The 17,230-nt window shown below is 38.2% G+C and overlaps 1 long non-coding RNA gene across 4 annotated transcripts in view; it reads left to right on the top strand.

Annotated features, from left to right (window-relative positions):
* LOC138249935 (uncharacterized) overlaps positions 1–17,230 on the top strand; it is a 101,077-nt gene that overhangs the window by 48,107 nt on the left and 35,740 nt on the right. For 3 of the 4 annotated variants that reach the window (XR_011194866.1, XR_011194864.1, XR_011194867.1), the window contains 2 exons: positions 86–201; positions 11,870–13,329. This is a non-coding gene — a long non-coding RNA (uncharacterized lncRNA). Of the gene's footprint in view, positions 1–85; positions 202–11,869; positions 13,330–17,230 lie in introns of those variants that run through there. The other variant, XR_011194865.1, reaches the window with a different exon arrangement.

Consider the following 17,230-nt stretch of genomic DNA (forward strand, 5'->3'; position numbering starts at 1 on the left):
TTTTAGCTACTTTTAACGAGCTACAAGAAGCATTCTACTTTTTATACCTATTACATGTACGTTGTTCTGGTTGTTTAATCCACAGCGTCTGAGAAGGCTACTGAACCAGGAGCAGAAATCTTAAAACCTTTTATGAATATTCTAAACAGCAAAAGGACCATGCCACAGTGATACAGTGTCTACTCAAAAAGCATGCAACTGGTGAGATTAAAAAATGTATCCCATAATTGAAAGACTATGTAAAGGCTCTGAAACTGTGGAAATAATTGACCTCTCTTGCACACAACAACCTTGCAAATCATATTAAGATTCATGTTGCAATACCAAACCCGATAGTAATGCAAAGTGTTCCAAAGAGATAGAACCTGATGAAACTGTGCATATAGCCTCTAACTGTATAGAGCTTATAGACCTCACCTATGCACAGAAAACTCCAGAGAAGGCTCTACAACAAGCAGTATATACCCCCAAGATTCTGACCTTTGATTGAGAGCTGGAGGTTTCAATAGAGCCACAAACTTACTCCCCCGATTCCTGTAGGTGAAAGAGGCTGTCATTTCAGCCATACACAGGGCATCACCACAGAGGGCCCTAGGGGTTATGGTTCAGGAATAAGAGCAGAAAAGGCTAGCTATGTCCAGCATATTCTCCAACAGCATTCCCTCAGACTTCAGACTCTAAAGATTATGAAACCACTACCGCTCTTGACAAAGAATCACCAAAGTGCAACCCCCATTTCAGCAGCCAATTATGAATATTATCCTACAAATTTAACAGCATAATCATTGCCAGTTGGGAATTTCACAAATATTATTGCTGAGACTGAAAATGTACTATCTACTTCCCCTAGAGCAGTACCTAAGCCCCTAGCTTGTTACGCACTTTTAGGATTTGACTCCTTATGAGGTGCTGAGTGTCCAAAGGTGTTAGACACTATATTAAACAGACCGGTTTTCTCTGAGGTTGCAGCCAATATTCAGACTATCCCTTGTCATAGTCGCTCTAGCCAACAAGACACCCTTTTGTCATTACAAAATTAGTTCACTGCAAGTGTTATAGAGGTTGTTATGGCTGTCAGAAAGTTAAAAACAAAGTGCGCTGCAAAATCTTCAACATTAAAAAAACTAAAGAAAGATGGAAAAACTGAATATTCTCTTAAAAAAACCAGATGAAATGGTGCATAATTTTAAAACTACGTCTTTAAAGGCTACAAAATTAGCTGCACTCTATTTAAGGGTTAGTTTCCGTGTGACACAAAAAATACAATCATTTCATAAAAAAATTCAATAGTCTGGTTAGTAGCTGCATTAAAAAACATACTACTCAAATTAGGTACAGAAAGCAATTTCTAAACCTTATCTTTTACTACAAAACAAAGTAAAAGGAGGTATAAACATTGTTGGAAGAGTCTTAAAACGTTCAAAGGCCCAGCCCACACACTTTAAAACTAACAGGCAAAGAGTCTGTAGTAGTCCAGGAACTAGCGCCCAACAGTCTCATAAAACAAGTGTTCACTAGCATACAAAACAAAGAGGTCGAGGTACAACAAAAAAATTGCCCTAGCAAAAGCAACATTTGCAGTCATGGTAAAAGGCACCACTTCAAAGAGTTATGCTGCTCAAGAGACAAACCATGGTGGATTGATGTCAAACTCTAAACAGTGTTGCAGTAACAAAATGTAGACGTGAGCTGCTACTTCCAAAAAACAGAAGATTTTACTCAACATTTTTTTTTAAAGCTAATATTATTGTGACCAGGGGCATTAAAAAAAACTTCCCATCAGGAATAAATTGAGCCTTCCTAATGAACCCTACATACCTCCTTATCCTCAATCCCCCATGCCTGCGAACATATTTTTAGTAAGGATAAGAAGATACCAGGGAAATGGACAGAGGTTTCAAGCTACAGAGTTCTATGAAGAATTTTTGTTGTACTTGAGTGAATAAGATCTACAGATCAAGGATTTGTAGTTATTTATCAGGCAATACAAGTGCTTATTGAACTCCTCTTAAAAGATATAGGCCCAAATGATTTTTTCCAGGTCTGTTTCAGCTGACAAGATCTTGACAGTCATTTATTTACAAGACTTATAGCACGGGAAGCATTTTATGTTGTGGAATTTTGGGAAAATATTGAAAAACTTGTACTAAGTAAATCAGAAGTCACAGCCCTCTGTACCTTCAGAATAGTATCTCACATTGTTCAAGGGAGAGAGGGTGGTGGGTACAGACATTTAAAGACTACTATGTACAGTAAAATCATTGAGAAAAAAATATGTTGGTTATTACATTTTAACCATGGTAAGAACATCACATGTCTGGCAGAGAGTATAAAAGGGCTGCTCTCAGCACAACAGACGCTCTTATATTATCTATGGTGCTACAAACCCATGCTGATCTTGAAATAAACACATTTGTATGGAAGAATTTGGGGAATTGGGTTTGTTTGAAAATTACTTTAAAGTGACGTTCTCTACTGTGATGGGTCATGGAAGTACTTCTCATCTGGAGAGCATGTAATAACTAAGGGGCTCATTACGACTTTCGTGATCAGAAAACTCCAACTGCCAAAGCCACGGGGAGGAGGCAGCCATCATACCCGCTGCCTTCCCCCGGTTGTATTATGATGTTCCGGCCTGTCGGACCAGCGGGAACAGTCCCTTAAGGGAGCCAAGGCTAATACCATAGCACACCAGCACCCATGAAATGCACACTGTCTGCACCTATGTCTTTCTGACAGCTTTTGCATGCAGGGTCCCGGCTATGGAAAGGCTTGCAGAAACAGGAGTTGTGATCAGCATTGCAGCGCTGAGTTCAGCACCCCGTGTCTTACCACAAGTCTGCCTGCCGCCAGCCCATCGGAAACCTTGCTCACAGTGGGGACGGCAGGCCCCTAGTTGTCCAACCGCTAAGGTCGTAATGTGGCGATTGGACCGCTTGGAGTGCAGCGGTCTGACCATCACCGTGGGGCTGGCAGTCTCAAGACAACCAGCCCTCATAATGAGGATCCAAGACTGTGTATATTCTATATCATGACAAGCATTTATATGGCATATTGAACTTAAAAGATTTTCTTGGGACGAAATATGTGTGTCCGCATTGTAACCATATATATAACACAAACAGGCAGATTTAAGAGCCCCTTGTGCCTCCTTACGCCCCATTGGAGTCATTTATTTTATGCTAATGTAGCCCAATGAGGCCAAAATCGAGAACACCAAATGCATGCATTGCGCCACTTTGTAATTCCTTACGCTACATTAGAACTGCCACCTGGCATAATGTATGCAAGGGGGGTGTTCCCCCATTAGGGGAGCTGAAAAATGGCACAAAGAAATCTAAGACAAACAAAAACAGCAAATTATTTCATATTTTATATTGAATGTACACAAGAACATAAAGTGCATGAACCCAACTATATCTTAGCACACCATTTAACTTCAAATGAAAAATGGAAGTTTGCATGTCCATCCTGCGTAAATGAATTTCTTAACACGTTCTTACAAAAGAAATCTACAGGTTATGCAACGCTAGCCCATAAATAAAAAGTGTCTAACTCGTTCTTCATCTTACGCCAGATAATTACTGAAAAAATAGAGGTGAAAATTATCACTCAAAGCTCCAAATGGATGCTGTTCTTGGTGGTGCCACTTAGAATAAGATTTATTGATTCCTTTAATTTTTTACCCATGAAGCTCAGCAAACTACCAAAAGCCTTTGGTTTTTCAGGGGTCCAAGGGTTATTTTCCACACTTTCCGAACACCTCAGCAAACTAAAATTATGTAGGGCCTATTCTTTTGACTGAACACTATGGTGTAGCCTTTATGATGCTGGATGAGAAAGAATTATTTTTAAAATGGTACACAAAAAACCTTGACAATGCATTTGATTTTCAGGCAGAGTTGAAAGCATACTGCCAAGAAAATGTATTTATCCTAATGAAGATTTGTGATCTCTTTAGAGACGGTATCATACAGATGACAAAACAAGAAACGGTTTTACAGCCAAACACTCCTGACATGGTAAAATGTATTGAGTGCATAGAACCGTTTCAATATGTGACTCTGACTTCAATATTTAGGGCTATCATATAAGCACGTTTTTACAACCTGGAAGTATAGCACTGGTGCTGCCTCATTTGTATAATGGCAAACAAAAGAGGAAATCTACACCTTCCATTCAATGACTAATGTATGTGTCTGAAAAAGAAAACATCTTTATTCAGAACATTTTGATGGGTGGGGAATATCAGGTGGGCCTATATTACCTAAATGGACATGCTGTAGTTAATGATGTGCCAACTGGTCCTAAGACTTATTGCTATTGCACATCCAAAAATGTTGGGGCATATTTAAGAAAGTGGCACTGCACACAGTGCAGCGCCACTTTTCTTGTGCCTTTTACTGCCCCTACCGCTACCATGTGTGCGCCGCATTTAAAATACAGCTCACCATAATGCAGGGTAGGCGGCAATAGAGTCAATTTTTGTTTTTACGCTACTTATGTTCTCTGCAGAAGTAGTACCAAAATGTTGGCGCCACACCTGCAAAGTACATAGGGGCCCTTGTATTCAATTACATGCCACCTTTTATGCCTGCTCTGAGCAGGTGTTAGAGGAGCTGAAAAAATTATGCAACAAAATCTGTTACATTTCCTTGTGCCATTTTTTTGGCCTCCTAACGGGGAGCTCCGCCTTTGCCATCATGGCGCAGGCATAATGTAGTGCAAAGGGGTACAAAGTGGTGCAATGCATGCATTGCGCCACTTTGTAAATATGCTGCTGCGTTTTTGGCCTTCTAACACCACATTAGCACAAAAAAATGACACTTATGTGCAGTTGGAATGGCGCTAGGGGGTCTTAAATATGCCCCGTAGTGTGCATGAAAGTGAAAGGTATTAAACTGAATGTGAACAAGAGCATCAAAATTATTTTTAACTGCCTAAAGGATTTGGTCAATGATTATACTGAAGAACGTACTAACAAATTTAATAAAACTATTGTGATAGAACAGCCTTGTATTGTTAGACTCAAAAAACAGTGGCAAATTCCATCCAGGCCCCTGCATAAAATCTTACATGTAGAGTTTGATAAACAGGTACTGACAGAAGAGGACAAAACACTGCCCCATGGGTATTGACAGACATATGTCTTTACCGACACAATTGGCACTAGACTGCAACATCCATTTTTGAGTGTTTTAGTAGGTCTTTAAAATTTTGGTGAAAGTTTTTTGATAAAAAAGCTTCTAGAAAAATGCTAGTGTTTTAAGCCAAACTCGAACCAATATTGTATGGCTTCATTCATGCTGGCAAAATTTACATCCAAAGCTAGCACATACATTCCCATCCATAAAATCTATTGAAGGAATACCTGCTACTCTCAATGATGATAATATGCTGCTCCCAAGTTGTTTAAACATGGTTATTGCAGATGATCTAATGAGTTAAGCTGGTGATAGCCCAGTAATAGAGAAAGCTTTTACTCAATGTTCAAACCACCAGAACCTAAGCATTTGTTATATAGTGGATGCTTTGTTTTATAAGGGTAGGAGTAGGGACTCAAAAACTCTTAACACACCTTACTTAGTGCTGTTAAAAACCCTAGAGATAAACAACAAATAACAGTAATAGCCACACAAATGTATTCCGGAAGCACCAGATTTTTCTTGGATTCTTTTACCAAGCCTGCAGAGAAACACCATGGTTACTTACTGGTAGACTGATTAACAGCAACTCTAGAAGACTACAGAATCTGTACAGATATTTTTCCACCTGATCTCCCACTTGCTTATGCACCCAAACCCTATAAAAAGAATTGTTAGTGACTCATTATCAACATTTTATAATCTAAACGCTGCACTAAAGGTCACTATGTCAGCATGCCTACTTAGGAATCTAGCCCTCCTAAAATTGTTAGTCACAGCAAGCCCAAAACAAAAACAAAGAAAGGCTATCTTGTGCTCCACTTCTGATGATTTAGTGGCTGCTATTTCAGAGAATGCCCCAAACACCCTTAAAGGTAATGTCACATTATCAGATCAGCAGTTCAAAGGTCAAAAGAAGAAGCATCATCTCATTAAAAAGCTCAGTAATAAACACACATTCCTGGTTTCTAAAAAGAAATTGGTGAAGCGGTCTGGATTTATAGGGTCTTTATTGGGTATAGCAATTAATCTCATTGTCAGTCTTTTGAGTGGAAACTGATGGAGTACATCAAAAAGTACTTGGTACCCAGACATCAGATGGAACATTTGCGGGCCACTATGCATGAAGACTGGGACCTACAGAAAAATGAGACACAGAAACTAGATGCTGAAATTAAAACCATCCTAAACCGTACAGTTCTTCAGAACTCGACAGGGCATGGAGGAAAAATAAATAGCTTATTTTATATTCCTCTGACACTGAAATCCTGCAGCAACCAGCCACACAAGAACCCTCACCAACCTCATACCATTTGGTTCATGAACTAATAAGCAACATCTGCCAACGATACAAAAAATGCTGAAATGTTGGTAAACTAAATGTCCAGCGAAAAAGACACTGCCCCGTGGAACGAGAAAGGAGAGTTTATCTACAGAGGGCCACCTGTCAAAGGATCTAACATCTATGATTGGATTAGTGGCATCACACAACCCCAGGCTCTCACACGGTGGAAAACTCCTAGAGGCTGGGAAATTTTTATGCAGGCTATTGCAGAAATTAACATTTCTTTTTCCATTGTAGGTAGGTTTAGACTCTTTAAAAGATGTGGGCAATCAACCATTTCCAAACCCAAAGAGCTTAACTCTGGAACCTAAGGCAAAACTTTTCAAGATGAACACATGGTTGCCTAATATTCTTAATTCTAAATTATTTTAATATTTCTTTAGGGTTTGCTCCGTGGAACAGGCTTTTAAAAAAATGTTATTTATGTCTGTGTGTAGACATATATTTTTGTTTTATTTTCCAATTCTGTTTTCCTTTCTGAACATAATTAATTATTATAAATAAACCACTTTTAAACATTTTATAGTTTCCTTTCCTATTTTGAATCACTATGGGGCCTGGTATTTGATAAGGATAGCAAACTCATTATTCAGAATATTAAACGTATGTCAAAAAACGTTATGTGTATATATGAAAATATGTACTGCTTACAAATTGTAATATTAGAGAGTCGTTACTGATCCAGTTAAATAGTTTAACATTTTTGGCAGAATGTATAAGCAGTTTTTGACATTTTTGCTGTGCCACACAAGTTTTCTTTTATGTATTTGATAACAAGATGGTCATTTTTCAAAAGGTCATCGGAGTACAGTTTCAAGAAATTTTCAAATGACATACCCTCTGACATTTTACTTATAAAATTGATACAGTGCTCCCACACGTGAAAGTATCCTGGACTGGTACTTTATTATACTTTAACACAGTTGCTGCTTTTTTTTAATTAGGAGATTTGTGTATATGCTATGTTGAGGAAAAGCTGCAAAGCTATCAAGGACAATTACTGTGTCCATATCTAAACAACAGGGCTGCCCAATGAGTTCCTTCCTTATAGTGGGGGTCTGTGTTAAATACAAGAGAAAGAGGCTTTTTATGCGGAATATCCTTAGGAAGGGTGTCAACTGAAAAACCCCTGAAAGAATGTCTTTGCACTTCTATGTCTGCTCAAAAAATAAGATATCTGAAAAATGTAAAAAAAAAATAATTCTTTATACATAAACAAAATCGGTCTGGCGTGATTGATTTGCAGCACATTGCCAAACACAGAGAACACCACCACATTCACATTTGTTGCAAGTGGTTGTTTAAAATGTATATCGGCTTTCAGATTTCCATTTATCTTCCATATCAGGACTCAGATCAAAGGCAAACAGTATGTATCCGCCCCTTTATCCCTCTGTGACTACAGCAACACCAGAGTCCTGTAAAATGTTTTCTATTTATTGAAACCAAACCAAGAAATTCCTGAAAATAATTTCTATTATCAGAGCTTGGCATGTAAGGCCTTTGCAGGAATCACAGCCCCTTTGTGGAACAGAGCCACATAGGTGATGTCATAGTGTTTGAAATTGAATGGATTTGCTGCATATTCCCCACTAAAAGCAGTATTACAAAGAGGCCTATATGATGAGCTTAGGAAGTTGCCCCCAAAATACATTTTGTTGCTGAGTTAAGCGTGTCCCTGCAGGTTTCCTGAATATCTTCAAAGCCACTCAATACCGTACTTGACATTTGACAGTTGCAAATCTTCACCATGTGCCAATCTGATGCTGGGTGACACCTTCACTCTCTTTATGAATAAACTGGCTGAAAGTATTACCAATTTATATTGCTCAGCATTTTCAGTGATAAGGCAAAATGCATCTTTGCTGCAGGAAAGTTTTACCTTAAGATCAACCTGATTGATATGTAGTTTATCTTGAAAAAAGAGATCAGAATGTATGCAGACAAGGAGGTCAAACTGCTTACTTCTAGATGCAAAGCTGGTTTTCTTTACAAACCCCCAACTGTCACCATCCAGATCTGTATTTTCAAGGTGGGTAAACGGGTCCTTGTAAAAGAGCCCTGCAGAAAGTTGGGTACCCGGGGCGACATTGCTTTAATTGAGAATACTATTGAACTAGGCTCTATAAGCATACATATTATCACTTTGTGCTTTGAGATGGCCACCCAGGGTCATGTCTACTTCATTAAAAATAGTAGCAATGTGGTAAGAAATTTTTGCAACTTTGACATCGGTTTCAATATTGGTCCCATCGGCTTTTGTGATTTTACAAATCAGATGTAAAAGAGTATTGTTGATATCCATATACATGTCTGAAGACCCAGATACAAAAAACTCTATTGGGGTCAGAGGTATTAAAGCTCCTAACGGTGAAACTTCCATGAAAAAACTGTTTTCACTGCTGGTCTGTGTTAGCTTGAGGGAAAACAACTCTAACTCTAACTGGGCACATTCTCCGGAGGCACAGGCCATTGTTATTGCTTTTTGAGTTTAAAAAATATTTACACGTGTAGCAGTTTTCCTGTTCTTGGAAGACCTCTTCTGACTTGCAGATCTTCATATGTTTTTACGAACACCATGTTAATTTCTTTTTAGTATTCAATGTCATGTCACGGACTTAAATGAAGCTTCGTAATCACATATTTCAAGGCCACTTCTTGAGACTGATCGTCAAATATCAAAACTGACAAAGTGCCAAAGTGGTTCTTAGAAATGTCTACATAGTCAGGCGTGACATACTGAATATTAACAAATGTGCTATTGTCGCCCTTGACCTGCACACACCTTAGCCTTAACCATCACCGACCCTCTGTGGCTCAATAATATCGCTGTATACATAGAGAGTGTAGAAACCACCATTAATATTTGAACATGATGGATCTAAAGGGGCAGAACTTTTCACATGTTGTACTGTTCCTAAAACTGTGCTTAACTTGCAGGTGCAAATAAATTCTGTATCAAGGTGGGTGCTTCTTAAAAAAAAAAATCTTTTGACACTATCTAAAAAAAAGTAATGTCTGAATACTTGTCAATGTTGGCGAGAGCTTTGTTGATGGTCTCAACCACTGATGCGACACTTAGATAATATCCATAAGGAAATTCGGCATGAAGTAACTATATAGATTGTTGCCTCTTCATAGTAAACTTGGATCTAGTAAAGGTGTCCCAGGTCTGGGGATATTGAATTGCTGCCAGGGTGAATTCCCAATCCCCTTCTAAATCCACTTGTTTTGCCAATTTCACAGTAATGTTAGAAATGTGATTGTTGGGGAGCATGTGTGGTGAGGTATTTGAAGATAAGGTGGTATAAAATTACAAGGTCTCTATATTTTTATTTCTTCAAGAGCCTTTACTTCTTATGTCCTTTAGGGAGCTAGCCTCCACTCAACTTTTAAATTTTTCGGGCCACCCCCACCATTTGACAAAAGCTTGCTTCTTTGCACCTTTGCCTTTCCATTTTTACACCTTTTCAACCCTATAGGTCCTACATGGATCCTCATGACTTTTTGTAAATCCTCACTGTAAAAGCCCCCTGAAACAGCTTCACCGGCATAATCTCGTAAGTGATAAATATAAACATCTTGTTTAAGCTCAACTTTTTCCACTATAAATATTTCATCACTGAAAGTCTGATGATAGCCTGTCGGAAATACACCTTTTAGCTTAGATACTCTAATGTGATCCCCTTCTTTCAGAATGGGGGTCTTTACTCAAGCCATGAATCGATCACTGTACACAGTCCTACAAACTACTAAAGCATCACTGGGGTGTTACAGAATCAGGTGTAGTCTGATGGTAACTAGCGTTATAAACCGTACAAATGACTGTAGTATATCCAAGTAGTGAAAGGTGTTTTATGCTGTGAAATGCAGCCATATTTTAGATCTTAAAGTTCTATTAAAATGTTCTATTACAGCTGCTTTCACTTCTATGTGTTTAATAAAATGATGAATTGAGTGCTGTTTTAATATTCTCTGAAAAGGCTTGTTCAAAAATTATTTCCCAGCATCCCTTTGTTGTTTTTGAGGTGCTCAGCCTTTGCTAAATATGGCCCTAAAGGCAGCCTTAACACATGGACCAGTCTTATCTTTTAGTGCCTCTGCAAAGACATACTTAGACAGTACATCTATAACAGTCAATATGTATTGTGCACCATTATTGTGTTTAGTACATTTCTGAAAGAAAGACAATCTATTAGTTCCTATTAAATATGAATGTAAATACAGTTTAGCAAGACACATGAACATATTTTACACACTTTAGAGCATTCTACTTGTATAAAGGCACCTTTTTGCTCCTAAGAGTCATGTACTTCCATAGATGGATAGCCTTCTTCAGGGCTGGTGCTGAGCTCTTATATCATCCAAAAAAAACATATCTTCATACACTGGTGAGTCAGGAAAATTTCTAGATTCTTCTACAATTTCCATATCAGCAAAGTTGTTTTCAGATGGGTTTTCAATGGCTGAGGCAGTGCTGCTTTGGTCCTCCTTAATAGGAGATTTTAGCTGTGGCACATCATGCAATCTGAGGTTGGATAACTGCGGACAGAGCTCTTCCTCAAACACTGTGACATCATGGCTTTGATCTTTGAATATAGGGTGCTGCGACTCCCCCTCCGGTGATGAAGGCGTCAATCGTCTGTAATATTTATCAATAGTATTCAGACCTCTAGCAGAAGGCATATTTTTGTTGTGGTAACTATGTTTCTTCCTGGTGCACGTCGCTATTGGGAGCAGCATAGCACAGGCTTCAGCTGAGACTGTCTCAGGACCTCCTTATATATTTACCCATAGCTGAAAAAAATCACTTTCGACAATGTCACTTCCTGGTCACATGAGCTAAACGTGACAGCACAATGACTTCATTTCCAGAGGGGGGGCTTCTGGATTAGGGGTCATACGTGGCATCGCTACCTAGTCACATGAGCTGGAAGTGATGTCACCTCCAGGTTAGGGGTCACTGCCGACATCACAACCTGATCACATAGGCTGGACGTGATGTCACTTCTGGGTGAGGGGCAAGGGGTGACATCACAAAATGGTCACATGGGCCAGAAGTGATGTCACTTCTGGGTTAGGGGTCACCGGTGACATCACTGGTAGATCACATGAGACAGAAGTGATCCACTTCCGGGGAGGGACTTCCGGGCATAACCACTTTATGCAAGCCATACCTACTTTTGAGTTTGATGAAAGGTATCCCATTAAGCTAATAATGTGTCATAGCATGGCATATGCTGCTTGTGCTTGCGGCTTTGCATATGTTGCTGCTTTTCCATTCCATAATCCAACACTCTTGACCTTTTCACAATTTCAGCATTGAACGTGACATGCATTGCACTTGCCTATTCACTGTTATAATTTGTTTGGCTTGCAGATGTGGGACTGTGGCTCTTGTTTTCTCAAGCCCACCAAACAATTGTGAACTGTCTGACGTGTCATCAGAGACATCATCATTTGCTGGGCTCTATGTTGTCTGTATGTCCTGAATACAGATGAAGTTGCGTTTACTCTCCTAATAGTTGGAGTTTGAATGATAGATGTAGCAATTGTGTGTCAATTGCGTCATCAGTCTCAATGTTTTCAAACACGTACTGGGTGTGATCGGTGGAAATTTAAGTATATAGGTATTGTAAATATATAGTGGTAACCAAGTTCACCTACTATAGTTTACAATGTGATTTATGTGTTTTTGACACAAAGTTTATAATTAGCTATATGTAGTTTATACATCGACACACACTACACCATATCAATTGGTTGTACTACAATTCCCATGGTTTTTGGTCAAAATAGAGTTTTTAATATCAACATACAGAAACATCGGAAAAAATATACAAAAATAGTGTGAGCCTGAAATATTGTTGACAAGAATATCGATTTTTTAGGAAAGTAATATTGTTTTCAAAAATATCTTTGTTGTTAATGTTGTGTTCAATAATACTGTTGTAAAAAATATTGTTTTTTAATAATGTTTCTGTATTTTAGTTCATATATTAATTTAATATCCAAAATATTGTTTTTATGACTGTTAACAATATTTTTGCATATAGTTTGTCATTTTAAGTGATTTATGATTTTCATTGAATTTTCTAATAGTAAGTTAGTGCTGTAGAGGGTTGTGAGGTTTGTAGCGGTGCACGGAGGGAAGTTTAATAATGGTAATTAATTAAAAATGAATTATTAATCAATTCAATTGTATTTTTAGTTATGTTGCAGAACTTCGAAATGGTCCACATAAAAATTACCAAGAGCATGTAGTCACAAAGAAGGAAACAATTGTCATATATAAGATACAATAAAATGGCCACAACATTTATCGTGAAAAGCTTCTCCATTTTGAAAAGACACCTCATCAATTTCACGGTGTAAGCAAACTGTTGCACATAACAAATAATTAAAGTGACTATCATACCTCTAAGCAGAATAAAACAGTATGGGCCAGATGTAGCGAATTCGCGATTTGGAAATTGAGAGTCGGTGCGACTCGCAATTTCCGAATCACAAATTCGGATGCAGAACGGTGTCTCAACACCGTCTGCGAATCGTTATGGGGTCGCAAAGACCCACCTCATTAATGTTAATGAGGTGGGTCACATTTTGAGACCCCATAGCGAGTCACTACACTCACAGGGATGGTGGCATGCTGAAGACAGCAGACCTCCATGTCTGTGACTGCTTTTTAAATAAAGCAGTTTTTTTATTTTGTATTGCAGCCCGTTTTCCTTAAAGGAAAACGAGTTGCAATACAAAAAAAATAACGAAACCATTTGGTTTCGTTTTTTCAGAGCAGGCAGTGGTCTATTGGACCATTGCCTGCTCTGAAAAAACATTATTGGCAACATTCACAAAGGGGAAGGGGTCCCATGGGGACCCCTTCCCTTTTGCGAATGGGTTCCCACCAGTGTGACACTGGTGGTAACTGCGAATTGCTTTGCGTCCGCGGTCACAAAGCAATTTAGCATCGCGGTGCGAGTCGCAAATAGGAAGGGGACACCCCTTCCTATTTGCGAGTCGCATTCACATTTTGCGAGTCGTTACCGTGCATTGCGATGTGCATTTTGCATGGCGCAAACTGCGATTTTCGCCGTTTGCACCGTGCAAAATGCTTCCTACATCTGGCCCAAAGAGCCTTATCTGATTACAGAGCATTCAATAATGGGTCGAATAAGAATGCCTAGCAAACTCAGTTTCAATTATGCCAAAACATCATTAATGAAACTTTAAAAAACACGTACAAAAATTACAAACTCTATGGCAAAACATTTCATTAGGAGGGACATAAAGAAAGTTTAGCAGCATTGGGGCAGAAAGGATAGGCAATTGCAGACAAATGGGCCACAGCCACTCCCCCGACATGATAGTAGAGCACAACATAAGAAAAGAGCATGATTTAGGTCTTGAGGGCCGCTTTGGCACAGATTACAAGTCGGCGAAGTACCATACCACTTATCCAGCAAGGTGCTTAGTGGAAGCATACCATGCCTCAAGAGATACCGAAAACGTCTCAGTCCATGGAGTAAGTTCCAAGAAATATAAGGTTGCACTTTATTTACCATACAGGAGTCTATTACATTTTGGCAACCCCTTTTCTTGGTACATGCCTCCTTGTCTGAACTGAAACTTAGGGACCATATAGCTTGTTTTAGACTAGATTTTAATTGCTGTGTTGTTAACAAAAAAACGAAAGAAGATCTAATTGCAAAATCTCAATGACAACAGCAAGGTTCCTTTGGATTAATGATTTATCTTTTAGATGATCCAAAATGTCTTCCTTTATACAAGACCTTAAGGAGCCTTCATCGCTTTTTGGCGAGATGCACAACCCAACACACCATCCCTGCAAGACCCTGAACAAACGCACTTCTCAGGCCAAATTCTAGCCTTAAGACCACTGCAGAGGAGGTTTTTGATTATTAATTATGTAAATTGTGCAATTATTACATTTTTTGTTGTATATTAGGTGTGTTTTACTCGGTTTGTAGGAGCATAGGGTGGGAATTTAATTCAGTAACAATTATGAAGTATTAATTATGTAAATTGTGTAATAATTGAATTTTTAAGTTATATATTACATGCAAGCTGCTGGGTTTCTAGGGGGTTCTAGGTAACAATTTTCAATCAACTATTAATGTATTATTCATAAATTAATTGATTATTATTCATGCAAATTGTATAGAAATTAGATAATTTAAGCTATGTATTAAGTGCTGGATGCTGGGTCTCTAGGGAGATAGGGTGGGAAGTTAATTAAGTAATAAATATTAATTAATTTGTGATTTATTATTAGTCGCTTAATTTATTATTAATTATGAAAAATGTGTAATAATTATGTTTTTAAGTTGTATATTAGGTGTGGGCTGCTGGATTTCAAGGGGTATAAGGTGGGAAGCTAATTAAGTAATAATTGATTAAAAATTACTTATTAATTTATTATGAATTATTTAATTGATTATTAATGATGTAAATTGTGTAGTAAATATGTTTTTGAAGTTATATATTAGGTGTGGGCTGGTGGGTATCTAGGGGTATAGGGTGGAAGCTAATTAAGTAATAATTTCCAATTAACTATTACTTTATTATTGATAATTTAATTGATTATTACTCATGTAAATTGCATGCTAATTATATTTGTTAAGTTATATATTATGTGCAGGCCTCAAGGGTTCCAAGGGTATAGAGTTGGGAGTTAATTAAGTAATAACTATTAAGTAATTATTAATGTATTATTAGTTGCTAAACAGGTCGTTAATTATGAACATTGTGTAATATATTTTTTTAGTTATATATTAGGTGTGGGCTGCTGGGTTTATAGCGGTATAGGGTTTGAAGATAACGAAGTAATAATTATTTAACAATGAATCATTAATGTATTATGTCATTTAGTTGATTATTAATTATGTTAATTGTGTAGTAATTATATTTTTAAGTTATAAATTAGGTGTGGGCTGGTGCGTTCCTCTGTGTAGGTTGGGAAGCTAATTAAGTAATCATTAATTACAATGTATTTATTAACTTATTATTAATTATGCAATTGATTACTAATTATGTCAACTGTGCAATAATTATACTTTTTAAGTCATATACCAGGTGCAGGCTGTTGTGTTTGTAGGGGTATAGCGTGGGAAGTTATGTAAGCAACTATTAATTTAGAATTATTTATTAATATGTTCATAATTATTTAATTGATTATTAAGTATGATAAACGTGTTATACTTATTCATTGTAGTTATATTTTAGGTGTTGTCTGCTGGGTTTGAAGGGGTCTAGTGTGGGGCGTTAATTAAATAAATTAATAACATTTTTATTTGATAAATAATTATTTTTTAATAATCATGAAATTGTTTCATTGTTTTTATTTTTATATATATAATTTTCCTAATAAGAGTTTAATATTTCTTGTAAACTAATAGGGTTATTAAAATATGTTATGTGTTGAAGTGAAGTACTTTTCTCACTGCTGCACAGACTGGAGAGGGAATGGTAATTATTACCCCTCCAGAGTGCAACACTTTCCCTACTGTTGTGCAGACTTGAATGGAAATAGGAAGTTTAAACCCCTCTGAAGTCAAACGCTTTCCCCTCTATTTCACAGACTACAGTGGGAATGGTAAAGTTAGCCACTACAAAGTCCAATTTGTTCCCTACTGTTGCACGGACTGGAGTGGGAATAATAAATATTACCTTTGACATATCCCCAGATTTACAAGCAATAGTAGACTTGGGAATGTGCCAAAATGCTACTTCTTTCCAGGTGAGGTGTAATGAGGAGAAATATCTTTATTTCTCCTCATTTTTTCCTCTTTGTTGGTGTGCTGCATTCTATAGCATGCATAGAAAGAAGAAAATGATTCAGGGGATTGTTTTTGTGTGAAGGTGCCTCTTCTTGCACAAGACCAATCCTGCATGCAACACAGGCATCCTTGCACCATGCTGCAAGGGTGCCTGCATTGGTGCTAGCCTGGCAGAAGGGCACCAGCGCAGGGAAAATCGCAGGCATGCGCCATATTGACTTAAATATGGCACATTCCTGCCCTTTCCCTGTCATGCAGTGCAGCACAGCAGGTGACTTAAGCTTAGATTTATACTTGCTTTGCGCCAAATTTGCGGCATTTGTTTTATGCAAATTCGGCGCACACTTAACTCCATATTTATACTTTGGTGCTAGACCTGTCTAGCTCCAAAAGTTTTGAAGTTAAAGTCATTTTTTGCTAGCTTGAGATGCAAGGTAGGCATTCCCGGGCAAAAAAATGACGATATGGCCTTAGCGCAAAATTGATCCCCCCCATGCTAAAATCAAGCATGAAGGTAAAGGGGGTCTTAAATAATGGCGCTAAGCATGCTTAGCGCCATTATTTTATGCCTGGGACAGGGCAGGCATTAGGGGACCTTTGAGCCTATTTCCATGTTCAGAGACTATGGAATGGGCCTACAGGTGCCCTTCCCTAACCCCAGGGACACCCCCACCCACACCAGAGGGACGCCAGAAGATGGGGGTACCCCATCCCAGGTAAGTCAGCTAAGTACAGCTGATTATATTTAATTTTAATTTAAAGTGCCATAGGGGGCCTAACTTTGGCCCCACTACATGGCACTGAGCCCAATGGCCATGCCCAGGGGACATAAGTCCCCTGGGCATGGCCATTGGGATGGTGGGCATTACTCCTGTCTTTACTAAGGCAGGTGTGATGTCCATGGGGGTTGTTCGTCAAAGGATGACGCTAGTCCAGGTTAGAGG

This window comes from Pleurodeles waltl, chromosome 8 (assembly GCF_031143425.1).
Source record: "Pleurodeles waltl isolate 20211129_DDA chromosome 8, aPleWal1.hap1.20221129, whole genome shotgun sequence".
Taxonomy (NCBI): Eukaryota; Metazoa; Chordata; class Amphibia; order Caudata; family Salamandridae; genus Pleurodeles; species Pleurodeles waltl.